Genomic DNA, 18504 nt, shown 5'->3' with positions numbered 1-18504 from the left:
TTGTTAAAAGATCACTCCACTTCAAATATGAATAATATGGAAATAGGTTTTGAACAACGATACATGTATAACCCAGTAGAATTGCTTGTTAGCTCTGGGAGGTGGGGAGGGAAGAAGGGGAGGGAAAAATAATAAATCATATAACCATGGAAAAATATTCTAAATTTAAAAAAAATTCAAAAAAAAAGATAAGGGGTCAAAAAGTGAGTGTCCAAAATGAAAGTAAAATACATTTATTATCAGAATATGAAAGGCCATTTTTTGGGGGGGGTAGTAACTTTGCCTTCTTGGGATACAGATTGGATTTTTATAACTTTTCAGGCTCACTTAGCATATATGGTCAATCAACAATATTCCTTGTCAGAAAAGAAATTGGGAGGTATACAAGCCTTGGAGTGGGGTGGGGGATGAGGGTCACAGGAGTTGCTCATGGTAAGGTGTTTGTTCCTGTGGAAAATGTGTTTCTCAGTGGCTTGTCTTGTATTTAGCTATCTGCTTCAGGAAGTCATCTGCTCCTGGGAAATATCTTTCACCTGGTAATTACATGTCAAAAAGTCTGGCCTAGATCACTGCCCACAAACTGCCCAGCTTGGCATGCTCCCACTGAGAAATCAATACTTTAAAATTTTCTCTTGAGTGTTGATTGTTAATAGTGCTTGGGATGGGCTTTTCCACCTTGGCTCTAGGGTAAATTCACAAAGGCATTTCTTTCCAGTTGATCTGCTTTCTAGGTTCCAATTCATGCAAAGCCTCTTTTTGTATTTTTTTAGGTCAGTGATAGCAAATCTATGGCATGGGTGCCAAAGATGGCATGCAGAGTGCTCTCTGTGAGCATGCATGCTGCACTCCCCTCTCCAGTTCATTACTGGAATGGCAGAGGATCTATAGTGGAGCTGCTCTTACCCCGCCTCCCACTGAGTCTGACGACATTTTTTCACATCATCTGTCCCTCTGGTCAGCAACCCAATGGGAGCACCTAGGGGGTAAGGTGGGCAGGTCATAGGTGGCAGAGCTGGAAGAGAGTGAAGTGCTTCAGCCACTCCCCTCTCCCTCTTCACCTGTGATGAGGACATTTCTCATATGACCCACCCCTCTGCCCAGCAGTCCAATGGGAGCACCCTGTGTGGGGTAAGGGGGGGGCACAGCATGTGCTCTGGTGGAGGCTAGCATGGTACTGGGTCTGGGGGTTGGGGCCATATTTTTGCTTTCTGGTTTAAAAGTTTCTATTTATGTATTATATTGTTTTTGCAGTCTCACATGGGCAGACATCATGTTATTAATTAATCTTATAATTATCAGGGTTATCAGAGAAATATCAAACCAGGGTTCTTGTAACTCATCTGAAAGTTCTGAGAATTTCAATTTTCACATATTATTCATTTGTTCTTTTCCTTTACCCAAACCCTCTAGATGATATGGACAATATTATCGATAGGTAAGTGGGAGAATCTTAAAAAAGATCCTTGAGGCTCTGTTCTGTGAAATTAGTCCTACAAACAAACAAACAAACAAAAACAACAACAATAACACATGATTTGAAAGTTTCTTTACAACTACTAGAACAATTCTCACAAAAGACTCAATTCAACTTGAGAATTTATGGACAATTACTAAAATGTATTCAATACCCTTGGATTTTGTCTTTGAATGAAATCCATTGGAATATATTAAAATAGGCCTTCTGGAGGAGATTTGCTACATTGGTTCCACTTTTTTCCAATCTTGTTCTCTATCATCTATAGGAAAAAATACAAAATATATCATATGAAGACCAATGTCTTTTCTTGGACTTTGGTTCTTTTAACTGTCTCCAAAAATAGAAGTTCTAAAGATATTAATGATTGCAGTGAATCCAAATTCTCCTAGAATTTTTTTTTATCATTGGAGAACAAATTGTATGATAATATATGTATATCCTAACCCCCAAGAGGGAGAGTCTTATCTTGTTGCCTTTATTAAGGTAAAACTTGTTACAGTATCAAGAATTTTAATTTGAGCCTTTATATCTTATTATATCATGAAGAATTTAGGCCTTTAGGGGACAGCTGGGTAGCTCAGTGGATTGAGAGCCAGGCCTAGAGAAGGGAGGTCCTAGGTTCAAATCTGGCCTCAGACACTTCCCAGCTGTGTGACCCTGGGCAAGTCACTTGACCCCCATTGCCTAGCCCTTACCACTCTTCTGCCTTGTAACCAATACACAGTATTAGTTCCAAGACAGAAGTTAAGGGTTAAAAAAAAATAATTTAGGCCTTTATATCTTTGATCACTCTCCCTTTTGAGAGTATATTTTAGCCTCATATCTTAGTTTCAGGTGATTAGAGGGGGCAGGATCATTAGGTCCTGCAAAAAACAATCTAATACATAAACAGAAACTTTTAAACCAGAAAGCAAAAATATGGCAAGCCTGGCCAAATGGCCCAAGTCAAGTGATTGAGAGAATTTAATATTGTAAAAAGGTGAACAATAGGGTTCTTTATCTTTGTACCTTCATTATTGTAGATTCAGGGATGGCTGATGACTTTAATAATCAATTTTATTGTAAAACATTTGCATTAGGCTTGGAGTCAGGAGGACCTGGGTTCAAATATGGCCTTAGATACTTCCTAGGTTTGTAAACCTGGGCAGACCACTTAATCGCAAATGTTTAGCCCTTAACATTCTTCTGCCTTAGAACTGATACTTATTATGGATTCTAAGGTGGAAGGTAAAGTTTTAAAATATTTTCATTTATTTTGCTATGAAAAGAGGAAGAGGGACACAGTTCTAATAACATTAAAGTTGTTCTATCAAGTCAAAGTTTACAGTCATAGATTGATATACCAGAAGCACATTAGAATAATATTACCGGGGGCAGCTGGGTAGCTCAGTGGATTGAAAGTCAGGCCTAGAGATGGGAAGTCCTAGGTTCAAATCTGGCCTCAGACACTTCCCAGCTGTGTGACCCTGGGCAAGTCATTTAACCCTCATTGCCTAGCCCTTACCACTCTTCTGCCTTGGAGCCAATATTCAGTATTGACTCTAAGACAGAAGGTAAGGGTTTTTTAAAAAAAAGAATAATATTACCTATCTATTTTAGATAAAAGTCATCGAAACCTTTTAGTTGTGCAACAGAGGTCCACATTATTCAAATGTCTCATAGTCAGATTCATGGCTCAGTAGGTAGGAAACTTTCCTGCTTAGAAAGAAAATAGCAGAGTAGGGAAACTGAGTCAAGAGGATCTTGCCATTATCTTCATAAAACTTTCTTTTCAACATTTTTAGCAAATTACCTGTAATATGTGGATTTTTAAAAAGAACTTTTGGCCTTTTCTCTTGAATGGTAGATTACTACCATAACAATTAATAATTAACTCCTTAAGTTTAGTTTATCTTAAGTTTATCTCTAATTTATCCTGTATGTGGCATGTTTGTACACAACTGTTTTCCTGTTGTTTCCCCTTTTAGATTATGAGTTCCTTGAGGGAAGAAATTATTATTTTGTCTGTCTTCATATCCCCAGCACTTAACACAGTGACTGGCACATAGTGAATAATAAGTGTGAATTGACTAATTGATTAATAATAATTCAAACAGTTATATTTGGATTCAATAGTGAACAAATTAAATGAAATCACAAAGGGGCTCCATCTCAGATGGAAACTTCCACTGATGTATCCTTAGAGCAGGGCACAATTATTTTTCAAGTTAATAGCAATATTAATGTTAATAATAAATAACAATTAATGAAATATTTGTTCTTACTGCTTATTAAGAATATATAAGGTCTTTCCAAAAGCTTTCATTAGTTCGAAAAAATTCTTTCATTAGAAATTTTAAAAAATGTCTCCACAGTGGGCTTTTTCTCTAGCTAGAATGCTCTCCCTACTGGCTTCCCTGACTTTTTTCAAATCCCAAATTGAAATCCCATCTTCTATAGGAGGTCTTCCTAACCCTGAATTCTAGTGTCTTCCCTCCCTCTTAATCATTTCCTGTTCATCCTGCATATAGCTTGTTTGCTTTTGGTTTTTCTCTTAGATTGTAAGCTTCTTGAAGGCAGGGACTATCTTTTACCTCTTCTTTACCCTAGAACATAGCATAGTTTCTGGCACATAGTAAGCACTTCAATGCCTATTATTAATTGATATTGATTATAAAGTAGAGCTAGGGAAATAGTATACACAATTAAAATGACTACAACCATGTAAACCGAAAGAATAAAACAAAACTGAATGCTTAGCATCAAAGAAAAGTTTTAAAAGTGTTCCATTTTGCTAGGGAGGAGGAAGGTGGGGAGATTATATATGTGGAATATTGTGTCCCTTATTGCTTTCCGGTATGGACAATATATTGGTTGGCTTCCCTGAACTGCTTTTTTCCTTTCATTTGTAAGCTTTATTACCAGGGGATGGCTCCCTGTTTGAAGACCAAGGACAGGGAAGGATAAATTCAGACTTTTTTTTTTTTAAGACTCAAGAAAGACTTGATTGCTTCATTATATTTTTAACAGGAATGACAAAATCTTCCACCTCGGGGCAGTTACTGCCTCAGACAACTGATGAGGCTTGATTGAAATAAAGGACTTTATGTTCTCCAATTGATAAGTTGTCAAAAGATATGAATAGATAATTTTCAGAAGAAGAAATCCAAGCAATCTGTAGTATGAAAACAGACTCTAAATCACTATTGATTAGAGAAATGTAATTAAAACAACTCTTAGGTGCCACCTCATACCTATCAGAAATAACAAATGCTAGAGGGGGTGAGAGAAAATAGGTACACTGATAATTTATTGGTGGGATAGTGACCTAATCCAACCATTCTGGAGAACAGTTAGGATCTGTGCCCAAAGGGTTATAAAACTGCATACCCTTTGATCCAGCAATATCATTGCTAGGTCTACTCCAAAGGGATCCAAGAAAAAGGAAAAGGATCTATATGTACAATTATATTTATAGGATTTCTTTTTGTGATGGCAAAGAATTAGAAATTGAGGAGCTGCCCTTCAATTGGGAAATGACTGGACAATTTGTGGTATATGATTGTAATGGAATACTATTGTGTTATAAGAAATAATGAATAAGATACTGTCAGAAAAAATCTATATGAATTGATAGAGTGAAATGAACAGAATCAGGTGAAAAGGAAATTGCCTTTATTACTTTTATAGCAGTGATTATAAAACAAGGAATCACATATAATTCTTTAGTTTGGCAACTATAATTATGATTTTAGAAATAGCCCCATTTAGTAAATTAATTAGATTTAATCACCAGAAGTGTATACACCCCACTTATCTTTAAGTATGGGGAGGTCTGTGACCCATGTGTGCTATAGTGGATGACAAATCGAAATCAACTGACTGCCCTCTGAGTAGTCCTAAGCAAAGCTATAGCTGCAATTGATCCAAGTAAAGTGGAAGGAAGGCACAGGAAGTGATGAAAGGAAGGGTCTGTAAAAGTGGGAGAAACTTTCTGTGATGAGCTTTTTTGCCTTTGAACTTGACCTTGAAGGAGCTCTGGCTTGGGACCTTGGACTGCTCTTGGATTTTCCCTTAGGACTACCATGTGGGTGAGTGAAAAGGCTGACTCCTTTCCTGGCTCCTGGAAGGATTAGCCTCCACAGAGGCCCCCTCCCCCATCTTGGAGGAGGCCACATGACTGGAACCTTTGCTTAATTTAACCCTGGACCCTCTGTCTGGTGCTTTTTGGAGCCCTGCCAGAGTAAAGCTAGGGCCTGAGTAATAGTCTAGCTCGTGAAGTTAGATTTCTCATTCTATCCTCTTTCTCTTTCCCTTACCTAATTGTTTCCCTCTATTTTGTAAATTAACTAAAAAAAAGTCATTCTGACTTCAGTAATAATTTTGGCTACCATATATATATATATATATGTATATATATATACATATATATATATACACACACACACATATATATAGTCCAACCTTTTTATTTTAACCCTTACACAATAGCTCAAAGTTCTAAAATCAAGTACTGGGCCCAAGCAGGAGCTAACCTTCTAATGATGCCGATGCATCCCACTTTAGGCATCTTGTCCCAACATAAAACTATATCATTGAAACAAATCTTATTCACACGAATTCAGTTAAATGTATCTCCAAATCAGCTACATGAGAAAACTGTTCCATTCATCTGCCAGTTCTGATATTTTAGATCACTTGCATTCTGAGATCAGTACAGAGTAGCTTTCATTTTCACTCTCACAGCCACAAAAGTGGAGCATAAGTAGTTACCATTTAGAGCATAGATGAACTGTTCTATGAATAATAGTTTTCTCCAATTAATTTATCAATATACTTATCCAATTTATCCAATGGAAATCCAAATTTAAAATTTACAACATTCTAGCTACTTGCCCACACCTACAAGCATATCAAAATCTGTAATCAGCTAGGTGGTACAGTGGACAATGCCCTTATCTGGAAAAGCTGTGTGAGGCTTGGCAAGTCACTTAACTCTGTTTGCTTCAATTTTCTTATCTGTAAAATGAGCTAGAGAAGGAAATGGCAAACCACTCCAGTATTTCTGCCAAAAAAACCCCAAATGGGGTCATGAAAAGTCACACATGACTAAAAATGACAGAACAACAATAATTGTGAGAAACATCAAAACTAACCCTCAACTTCCTGAGGAAGAGATGATCTGTTTTTAGAGAATAGTTCACAGTTATATTTGCCTGTCAAACCTTTTAGTCTCTTCTCATCTCAATGACTTTTAACATGATCTTAGGTTTATTCAGATATTTCCTTAAATCTCTCAAATTCAAAAGAAATTGTTTCTCCCATAATACTCTGGTTCCAAGGGACACTACAAACATTTAGATGGCAAAGAGAAAAGAGTCTCTTTAACTAAGAGATCTGTATTTATTTCTTAATATTCCTAGAGAACCTAAAAAGGAAGTTTTAAATGTACTTCCCTCCTATATGACATTTCTTCTCCTGCTCCTAAACCCCCATAGAAGCTGTCTATTTCACCTTCTTCCTTCCCACTATCTCTGGAATGATTTTCTTTCATGCCTCCTTCTTTCAGAATTCTTGGTTCTTTTCAAAGCTCAGGCCACTGGCCACCTCCTTTAAGAAGATACTTCTGGGGGAAGTTAGGTAGCACAGTGGATAGAGTACCAGGCTTGTAGTTGAGAGGACTAGGTAATATCTGGTCTTAGGCACTTCCTAGTTGTTATAACTCTGGACAATTCACTTAACCTTGATTTCTTAGCCCTGGCTGGTCTTCCATCTTGGAACTGATATTAAGATAAAAGGTAGGGGGGAATTGAGTGGCTCAGTGCATTGAGAGCCAGTCCTAGAGACAGGAGGCCCTAGGTTCAAATCTGGCTTCAGACATCTCTTAGCTGTGTGACCCTGGATAAGTCACAACCCCTATTGCCTAGCCTTACCACTCTTATGCCTTGGAACCAATTCTGAGTATTGATTCTAAGATGGAAGGTAAGAGTTTAGGAAAAAGAGATGGGAGGTAAGAATTTTTTTTAAAGAAGCCATTACTTTTTTGTTTATATGTTGTTTCCTTCCAGTAGAATGTGAATTATATGGGAATTATTTAATTTTTGTCTTTGTGACCCTAACTCTTCTTTGCACACAGTAGGCACTTTTTTTGTTGAATTGAATCAAAATACTTTCTGTTTGTACCTTTTTGCCTGATTTCATTGAATACCAGAGCTATAAGGATCTGAAACACCATTAAATTCAATCTCTTCATTTTATGGACAAAGGTGCTGAGACTCAGAGAGGAACACTTAGCCACTTACCTCTATAATCGAGCCCCAGGCATTTGGCTGCTCATCTGGAAGAACAGAGTCTATAACACCTGGTCAAGTTCTCAAATCCCCTACCCTGTCAATAATCAAACACTTATGTGCCAAGGACTATGTACACTAAGTGCTGATACTATCTATTGGAAGAATGACTAACCTCAGATTCAATCACCCTTCTTTTCAGAGATTGAAAGAAAACAAAGACACAAAAATAATTAGTGGTGAAGCTAGCATTAGAACCCCTATCTTCTAAATTCTAATTCAGAGCCCTTATCATTAATTACATTATAGAGCTTTCCTTGGACTTACTCTTCTTTTGATCTAGTTGGATACTATGGGTCTCCAGAACCGCTATGTTCCAAAATGTAAAGTTCTCATTGATTCATCTTCCTATATTCCCTCTAAAAAATTAGCTACCAAATCTTACCTATTCTTCACCCACAAGTTCATATATACTTCCATTTTCTCCATTACCATGACCACCATATTATCAGAGGTTGTCTCAATATTATACTTTTATCACCTCAAAAATATCTACCTGGCTATGTTTGATTCCTCTGACTCTGCCCTTCCCAGGTCCTTTTCAAACTGGAGTCTCAAAAGAAAAGGGAAGGTAATCTACCCTACTTATCTACTACTCTATTTCTTGGAAAAGGACTTATTTGCACAAAAATATTTATAGTAGCTCTTTTGTGGTGATAACAAATTGTGTATAATTTTCATAAATTTCAAGATTTAAAAATTTTTGAGAGAAATTTCAGGAAAAGAAGCTTGCTAACTCCTCAAATCAAGAAAGTGAACTGTTTGGAGAAAGTACCATAAAGAAACCTACACTGAATCAGAAGATCCAGAATGAACTTTGGGATGTAATTGATTGTACTGAAGGGGTTGAACATACAATTTATTCTGAATGTAAACTCTTATGCCAAAGGGAATTACCCCCTGATTGGCTTTTTGTCAATGCACCTAAAAAACATTGGTTTTGCTCTCTCTCTTCTATTTCCTTCTTATCTCCAACTATCATACTTTCCTCTTAGAAAGTGCAATATTGTATGCACCCTCAGCTAGAAGATATTTAGAAGTATAAGCTAGTTATGTTAAATGATTCATTGGGGAGACTAATCTCCCCAAAGAATCATGGGGGGTATTGTGAAAACAGAATTAACTCTCCCCTTGCCTATTTTTAGCTAATCAAATCAAGAACTTAAAGTACTCCTACTTACCATTAAGTATGAGAGTTCACAAGTCACTTACTAGAGCAAGTGACAACTCCAAAGGCCACTACAGCACCCCCCCCCCTTGGGCAGTGCTAGGCAAACTGAAAGACTGCCATTGGTTTCAGTGAAGAAGGAGGAGTGACAAGAAGTTATGTGGAAAAAAGGGATATAAAAAGAGACCAACATAGTCTGGGAGATTCATTCCCTTCCTGATGTTTGGAGAGATTGGTTTCGGATTTGGATTCCTTTCCTGGTTTCTGGAGAGACTGGTTGTGGAGATTCTCGCTTTGGCTTTGGAGGAGGCTGTATTGGTGGAACCCTGGTTGAAGATTCCACTGGAACTTCTGACTTGGAGAGATTCATGCCTTGGTGGCTCTGTGAGGAGACCCTCTCTGCTTGTTGGCACTTTGGTGGGAAACTCCCTTCAGTGTAAGTTCTGTGGAGAGGCTCTTTTCCTTGGATCCTGCATTGGCTTGCTGGGTGAGTGACTCAGACTTCCATATGGATATTGGAACTTTGTTGGAGAGCAAGCTGAATTTCATCAGATCAGCACTTAGGGTAAGCTAGGCAACTCCTTACCTCTTTCCCCTCCTACATTTCATACTTCACCTCTTTCTTTTCCTCGTTATAAATAAAAGCTGCTAACAGTTTTTTTCTGGCTTAGTGATGATATTTTTAATTTGGCAACCACAACATTGAATTTATAACCCTCTTATTTAGTCAAAACCCTAATTTAACACTTACAAATGGAAACTGAATGTATGTCCATAAGTTGGGTGGCTGAACTAGTTTTAGTCTATGATTGTAATAGAATACTACTGTGATGAAAGAAATGATGTGAAGGATGATTTAAGAAAAGCCTAGAACTGATGCAAAACAAGGTGAGTAGAACCAGGAGCATATGGTAACATCAATATTATATGAGGAACAATTGTGAATGACTTAACTATTCTTAGCAATACAGTGATCCAAGAAAATTCTTAAGGACTCATGATGGAAAATAACATCTGCCTCCAGAAAAAGAACTGATGGAGTCTGAATGCAAACAGAGACATACTATATTTCACTTCATTTCTTCACTTTTATTTTGCTTTTTTAGGCTTTTTTCACAAAAGGACCAAGATGGAAAAATGTTTTAACTAACACAGAAAGATGTTTTATACTATTATACATGTAAAATTAATATTAGATTGCTTGCTGTCTCAGGTTTGGGAAGGGGGGGAAAGGGAGGGTAAGAATTTGACTCAAACTTAGAAAAGAAGGGAAAATTATTTTTACATGTAATTGAGGCAAGTCACTTAACTCCATTTGCTAGCCCTTGCTTCTCTTCTGTCTTAGAATTGATTCTAAGACATAAGGTAAGGGTTAGAGAGAGAGAGGAGAGAGAAGAGAGAGAGAGATAGACACATACACACAGAGAAAGAGAAAGAAAGAGAGGGGGGGGGGAGAGAAGGGAGGGAGAAGGAGGAAGGGAGGAATTAGAAAGAAGTAGGGGAATTTCCAGAAATATGATGAAATGAGAACTTATTTCTAAGCTCAGCCCTTCTATAGCTTTTCAAAATAGCAGGGAAAACACCAAATAGAGCAACAGTATAAAAACAAACTACTTCAGCAACAACTCCAAGAATCCCAGTAATTGTAATGAGATAATTACAAAAATATTGAGGCAGCTAGGTACAGTGGATGGATCTCCAGGCCTGGAGTCAGGATGATCTGACTTCAATTCAGCCTCAGATACTTGCTATATGACTGTGGACAAGTGACTTAGATCTGTTGGCCTCAGTTTTATCATCTGTAAAATGAACTGGAGAGGAAATGGCAAAGCAGTGGTTCAAAAGAACTTCAGTGTCTTCTTATTATCAAATCCTCTGTTTGACTACCAAAACCCTTTATAACCTGTCATTTAAAATTTTTTTTAATTTTCTTATATCTTATTCCCTTTCATATACTCTGTGATCCAGTGACATTGACCTCCATACTGTTCCTCACACATCATACTCCGTCTTCCAATTCGGAGTTTTTCCATTTGATATGCTCTGGGCCTTGAATATTCTCCTTTTACATCTCTGCTTCCTAGTTTCCCTGGCTTCACTGAAGTCTGAGTTAAAGTCCTACCTTCTGCAAGAACTCTTTCCCAGTCCTGAATCTTAATTCTTTCCTTTGGATATTAACCCCAATTTATCCTGTATTTATCCAATTTGTACATAGTTGTTTGCATGATGTCTGTCCTTTTAGACTATGAGCTTTTTGAGAGCAGGGACTCTTTTTTGGCCTTTCTTTGTATCCCTAGAACTTAGCAAAGTGCCTTGTCCAGGGTAGGTGCTTAACAAATAATAGTGGACTAACTATACGAAGAAATAAGGATGAAAATTAGCACTCTCAAGAAAAAAAATTGCTTATTAGAACTCAACTTTCTATCAAGAAATGAAGAAAACATTTGCTGGTGAATTCCAGAAAGGAAATCAGATAAAAATAACTGAGATGGGAAAAGAATTAATTATTTCCTAGAATTGGGTATCACAGTTGAAAAATATTCTAAGGAGTTATTAAATGGAGAATAAGTAACGAATCTAAAAACATTCAAATGAGAGAGAAGAGAAGGAAGATCAGAAGAGCATAATTTTGTTGCTAAAAGAGACATCAAGGGGTCACTTAGTTTTGCCTCCTTATTTTAAAGATAAGGTCTGTGAAACAACATTGAGAACCAGAAAGCTTAAAAGCTTTGCTCAAAGTCTCATAAGTAGCAAATGACCAATCCTGGATGTAAACTCAAGTTCTTTGACTAAAAATTCATCCACAAAGCAATTCTTAGAACTTTACTCTTATCTAAAGGCTAATGACAACAAAGGAATGAAAGCATGAATTGTATTAGAGGTGGAGAGTGGTTTTGAGAGTGTGGATGTCACCAAGTTGTCAGGCATGGAGATCATCTGGAACAACTATCTCCCTTTTTAAGTGATTGCATTTAAGAAGGAGTCAGGATAGAGATCTGTCAAAGGGAGGGATATGTAAATGGAACTGCCTTTATTCCTTTTTATATCAATGATCACAAAAGCAAAAATCACATATTATTCTTTAGTTAGGCAAATGCAACTATGATTTTATAAATAGTCATTACATTAATTGATAATATATTAATTATGATAATAGCGAAGGAGAATATTAATCATATTAGTGTGTTAGAATTTAATAGCAATTAACAATAATAAAAGCTTCTGCTGTCTCTTTAGTCTCTGTAGTAATCTAGGGGAGATGTAACTCATGCAACAGGAGATGAGCTATGTTCATTTGGAATGTTTAGTGCACAGCTTGAGTTGTTTGTCCTAATGAGATAACAGGAAGACTGCCTTGACAAGTCCAGGATGATATTTGCTCTTGTAAAGATTTATACTCACTACAGGCTTCGCAGAGTTTTATGACCAAGATAGGAACCTCTGGCTTCAGAGAGATGTATTGAGTCTGAAGATGCTAGGCTATTAGTTATAGGATCAAGTAAAATGCTTGACAATGTACCTTACCTTAACCTTTTACTAGAATTTATTAACTCAACAAATATTACCAAAGTTAATAATATGTTCTTAACAAACTCTGAATGTGTGGTCCTGTTAATCACTTCTGATAATTGTCAAAAGCCTATAAAACAATCTGGATAACATCTAAACAGGATCTTTATCACATTCTGGGTGTGGTGATTACCTTTAGCTCTATTCTTCTATTTCACAAATAATGTTGGATTTTTCAGCTCCAAATTCTGGTGCAGATTTCTTTATTTCTAACAGATGAAATGAGGAGACGGGATAGGAGTAGAAGGACACAAAAACCATGCTTGACTGATCTGGACAGAGGGAGAGGTGGATATTGTTTTTTTAGATTTCTCACATATTTTGATAGTCATTAGGAGAGCAGGGATAAAATATTTGGGCAGTAGGATATGGAGGGATGAAATAAAATTCTGCCTTTGGAGAGGACAAACTTTGGAGAAGTTCCAGCATGTTTGCCTCTGGTGATAAGGGGTGCATCTGGAGTCTTGAAGTACTTTTGGTACCTTTCTTCTCTGGGCATTGGCTATACTTTTCTGTACTGTGATCCACCCCAGGAAAATAAGACTTTATATCCCCAGGATTCCTAGCAAAAAGGGCATGTGGGAAGGGAGGGAGGTCTGAACTCTGGAGAGATGATATTGCTGATCTCAGAATTTGTCTCTGGTGACTGTCTCTGCCTAATTTCATTCTATACCTTCTGATCCTGGACCCAGAGATTTTGTTTTCCTCCCCTTTTAAAAATCATATCATGCTTCATGAATTAATGTTTTGTAGACTAGGACTGGTAAAAAAAAAAGATAAGGGGAAGAGAAGAGTGAGGGGAGTTCTATACAAAGAAACTTGAACCTCCATCAGGGCAAGACTTTCCAAGATACAAGTCAACACCTTCATCTTTGAGATTACTTACAGGTCAGCAGAGCTGGAGAAAATGTCTTTTTGTACTGTGAGAAGTTTTCTTATCCTCTTCCCCAACAACCTATCATAATGGGATTTTCTGCTACTTTGCCCAGCTTCACTTCATTTCATCATCATAACTACTCAGTCTTCTCTTACTACCTTGCTAATTCCTCAAAGCCTTGACTATTGGACAAGATCTAGCCCAAGACCAAAATCTCACTTAAGCTGCCTTACCTCTTATCTCCTGGTCCTAGTCTAGTACCTAGTCCACAGAAACCTCTAGGAATAGAGCCCAGGCACTTGAGTTTTCATTTCCAGGAGAAACTAGAAATACCTGGCCTTCCTCTTGAGGATTAAACCTAGAAGAGAGATCCAGGTAGTAATCTTCTTGCTGCCAGGACTTAATTTATGACAGGAGATATGACAGGAGACAGGGAATAAGATTCTCTTATTCCCCAAGAATTTACAGAAGAATTGATCCTACCCTATCATTGGAAGGACTCCTGAGAGTGAGAACTGAAGTCACAACATTCTATATACTCTATGGCTAGCAAATTTCCTCCCCTTACTATTGATGCAAAACCCCCTTGCTACTTAAATGAAAACCACACCCCATGATCTCCTACCCCAACTTGGTAACCACATTTTGTTTTCTCATCAATACCCACCTCAGCCCTTCCTCTTTCAAGTCACAATTCAGCTCTGGTTACTTTCCAGTTTGTTAGTTTTGGAGTCCTTTTTTTCCATTAACCAACTTGGTTTCATCTTGAGTCTCTTCTTTTTGTGTCCCTTCTATCTTCTGGTGCTCTTAAAGAACTGGGTTACTCCCAGAAGACACTGCATTGCTGGTCCATTCTTTTCATTGCTTGGATATACACACTCCCTCACATTGCCTACCATACTTGGCCAGGAAGAATAAGTGTATTTATCCTTCTTCTAAATCCTCTTTGCTGCCATCACTCACTCAGCAACCTCTTCTCCTTTGAGGATCATTTTATTGAGGGATATTGTGCAATATAATTTTCTTTTATGTTATGTATGAACCACAAGGTCATTGTTCCTTATTTCTCAATGAGTAGAATATCTGACTCACACTGTATTCCTTTCCACCGCAGCCCTTGCCTTTATATTAAGAAGTTTCAACACAAATCACCCTGTCTATACAGTTCATTCATCTTAGTTCCTGTACTTTCATTACTTCTCAGTCATACACAGGGATAGTCACAGTCTGATTTCACTATCACCCAGAGAGTGTTCCATTTCCATGATCAACAATTTTGAAAATCTATCTCCTAAAATTCACTTTTCCTATACCTGTACTTTATCCATCATTGTGAGTCATCTACCCCACATGTTGTTCTACCTCTTAGTGCTCTCCAATAGAGCATCGTTCCTGTCTAATCCCTTTCCTCATTTCCCAATATTGATCCTATTGTTAATCAGTTCAACTCTGCATTGTATTTTGCCCTCATATTCCATGCCTCCTTTCCTGATTAATGGTTAGGTCTTGTCAAAACCCAAATCTGGATTATACCTATCTTCTCTGTGCTTATTTCCAGTCTGCTAAACAGCAAAGAAGAAACATGGAACTTATATGCATACATATTATTTCCTCTGATAGAATGTAAGCCCTTTGAGGGCAAAGACTATATATTTTTTGTCTTTGTATTCTCAGCCTCTTATAGTACCTGGCACATAGTAGGCACTCAATAAATATTTGATGATTGATTAGCTGATAGAGGAAGAAGAGTTTTTTCTTTGACAAGTTTCATCTTATAGGAGAGTCATTAATAAAGAAAACATTTATTCTTTTATTCATTATTCAACAAACATTTATAAAGAACATATAATATGCAGGGGACATTATATTGCCTGTGATTATTGAATGGATGAATAAATCATGGTACATAGATATAATGGGATATTTTTTCTTTAAAGAATGCCCTTAGAGCAAATGTTTTTCACCTAGAGTCCTTCTTACAGAGAGGATGGTCACTGAACTTGAATGGGGAAAAAGAATGCCCCTGTATTTTCACTAATTTCTTTTTTTCTCTTTTTTTAAACAATATTTTATTTGGTCATTTCAAAACATTATTCATTGGAGACAAAGATCATTTTCTTTTCCTCCCCCCCCCCCAACCGATAGCTGATGCGCAATTCCACTGGGTTTCACATGTGTTCTTTTCACTAACTTACTGAAATCAAACATTTCCATTATTTTTTAGTATAGACCCAAAACCATAGTTAATAACAGTAGTACCTCTAATTTTATCAACAATCACAATTACATATATTTCTATATTACATATTGTAGTTTTTACAGATATCTTTAAATATAATTTTTCTCATCTCTACTTTGAAATTACTGAAGTTATTAGGCCTACTAAGTAGGTCCATTGTCATAGCAGTCTTCCTATCTATACACTGAATATTCCAACACAATTAGTTTCCTTTGTAATCCCATTTGTCTTAGGCAATTAAAAACTTTATTTTGGAAAGCTGTTCCATTGACTCTACCAAACTGGCTAAGGGGTCCATGACACCAAAAAGGTTAGGAAATTATATGTTGAGGACATAAGAGCATAGGGGACAAAGAGTAATCCTTAAAGTCAGGAACTGGGCTCAAGTTCTATCTCTGACATATAGTGACCACATGACAAGGGACAATCCACTTAACTCTCAGTGCCCATGGCTACCCTCTAAGAGAACACATTTCAAACAACCACTAATCTGCCTTGGTTTACTGAGTTTTTCCAATGAGCTTTCCTCACATGTATAAAACCATAGATGTGGACCATAAAAAATAAAAATCAATAATCAATAGGAAAGATTAAAAGAAACATAGGAAACCCTCAAGGTCGGTCTACTAGGGGATATAAAATACACACACACACACACACACACACACACACAAACACACACACAGACAAGTAAATATAAAGTAATTTGAGGAGTCCAGAAGCTTGAGGGAGGGATCACAGAAGAGGAAAGGTCTCACCAGAGTTGAGATTTAAATGAAGACAACCATTTGGAGAGGTGCAGAGGAAACTTCCCAGCAATGGGGGATGGCCTAAGTAATTGAAGAGAGATGAAAGATGGATTGCCTAGTTCAGAGAACAGTTAGTACTTTTATATGGCTAATAATATGAAATAAGGTTAAAAAATAGGATCAAACCAGAATGTAGAGGGCTTTAAGTGAGTCTTAAATAAATCTAGCCTAAGCTAGAGTGGATGCTATGAAAGTGACAAGGAGAGAGTTAAAATGAGAATTGTTAAAGAGGCTGAATTGTTTCTATGTGGTAACTGATTCAATATTGTGGAGAGAAAGGAAGAAAGAAAAAAGAAAGAGGGAGAAAGAAGGATGAAAAGAAGGAAACAAAAGAAGGAAGAAAGAAAAGAATGTGGAAAGGAAAGAGAGAATGAAGTGAATGAAAAAATTATAAAAACTCCCACCATTTATTAAGGACTTACTATGTGCCTTGCATGGTGCTAAACACTGAGGATACAAAAGAAAAAGCAAGATTGTCTCCTAGGACTTTACATTCTAATAGAAGAAAACCATATATAGGGGAGAGGTCATCAGGTTTTTGTCTGAGAAGTCATAGGGATGGTGAAAAGAGTCAAGTGGGCAAAGGATTGCTAAGTCTATTCTGGGAATTGTAATGTTAAAAGATTGTCATCCCCCGAGTTGGAATTGGAAGGGATGGTGGTGGTTGGGGAGAGTAAAAGGGGGTACATAGTATGAAAAGCTCAGGGAGCTGAATGATCAGGTTAGAGAGGGAGAATTCTCACTCATAAGAATCCTAGGGCCCTTTTTGTGGGGGCCAGAGAGCCAGGTAGAAGGCAGAAGATTCAACAAGGAAACAGAAGGAAGAATCAGTAATAACTGAACATTCAAGCCTAGTAGATTGAAAAGAAGATAATGCCAAGAAAAATAGGGAGTTCATAAAAATCCCCTCCCTCCTGCCTTCCCAAAGTATCCTTAGAAGAGCCAAAATTCTCTGTAATGTACCTGTTTTTGTGAGATATTCCGGTGTAGACCCAGTTGTGCTGCTTGACTCTGGCTTGAGTGAGAAGGTATTGACATTTGGATTTTTATTTATCATGAAGATGCTTTCAGTTTCACTTGTGGCATGGCTGAATATGGTTTGTGGTCTTATTTTTGGTGAGCAGCAGGTGTATAGTCATTTTATCATTACTTATGCTAACTAGAGGTTGAAAACACAAATTAGACTTTCATTTCTCAATGCCTGCAGTCAAACTTTATTCATAAAAATATAAAAAAACAACACTCTCCTTTAAGAACAAATTACTCACCTAAATCTTGCTATGTCCAATTATTCTTTCCAGTTGTGTCTGACTCTTTTTGGCCCCATTTTTTTTTGTGGCAGAGATACTACAGTGCTTTTCCATTTCCTTATTCAAATAATTTTACAGTCAAGGAAATTGAGGAAGTAAGGTTCAGTAATTTGCTCAGAGTCACACAGCAAGTATGTATCTGAAGCCAGATTTGAGCTTGGGAAGAGGAGTATTTCTGACTTTAGCCTGGCACTCTTATAAGATATCCACCTAGTTGTTCCACGTACATCTGAGAGACTCCAATAAACTAATCTCATACCAGACTACCTCCAAAATATGGTTCCCTCTTTGCCCAGTCCAAGGTTGTCATTTGTTTCCCTCAGAGAATGACATCTGGAACGTCTCTTTCAATCAGCACTGCCCTCAAGGAAACACAGATTGCTTGAGTTTCAGGGATAGGACAGTCAGTCCCAGTTGCGTTCCAGGGAATAGACTAATGCTGGCTTGGGCCTCCCATGTTTGTTTGTTTTTTTTGTTTTTTTTTTTACACTTTTAGGTATGAGATGCTTACTACATAGTTTGATTGGTATAGTTTACTACATAAATAACTGATAAAGTTGTTTATATGGCTTTTTATGGCCATCTGTCTCATCAGAGGTTTCCCATATATTTAGCATAGTCATTTACTCCATTTTGTCATGCAAATATTTATCTTGTAACTGAAAAATAGACCTCTCAGAACAGCTCGAATACAACATAGACACTTCAATCAAAACACAGTCAAT

The 18504-nt window shown here is 37.2% G+C and overlaps 1 protein-coding gene across 1 annotated transcript in view; it reads right to left on the bottom strand.

Annotated features, from left to right (window-relative positions):
* Positions 1-17485, bottom strand: part of LOC103098266 (ecto-ADP-ribosyltransferase 5-like) — a 34953-nt gene extending 17468 nt beyond the window's left edge. The window contains exon 1 of the mRNA XM_007491038.2: positions 17433-17485. The gene's annotated coding sequence lies outside the window, so the exon portion shown is untranslated. The remainder of the gene's footprint in view (positions 1-17432) is intronic.
* Positions 17486-18504: the final 1019 nt, after the last annotated feature.

Source organism: Monodelphis domestica, chromosome 4 (genome assembly GCF_027887165.1).
Source record: "Monodelphis domestica isolate mMonDom1 chromosome 4, mMonDom1.pri, whole genome shotgun sequence".
Classification (NCBI taxonomy): Eukaryota; Metazoa; Chordata; class Mammalia; order Didelphimorphia; family Didelphidae; genus Monodelphis; species Monodelphis domestica.
The sequence above is the reverse complement of the archived record's forward strand: the minus strand, read 5'-3'. Positions and strand labels throughout refer to the sequence as shown.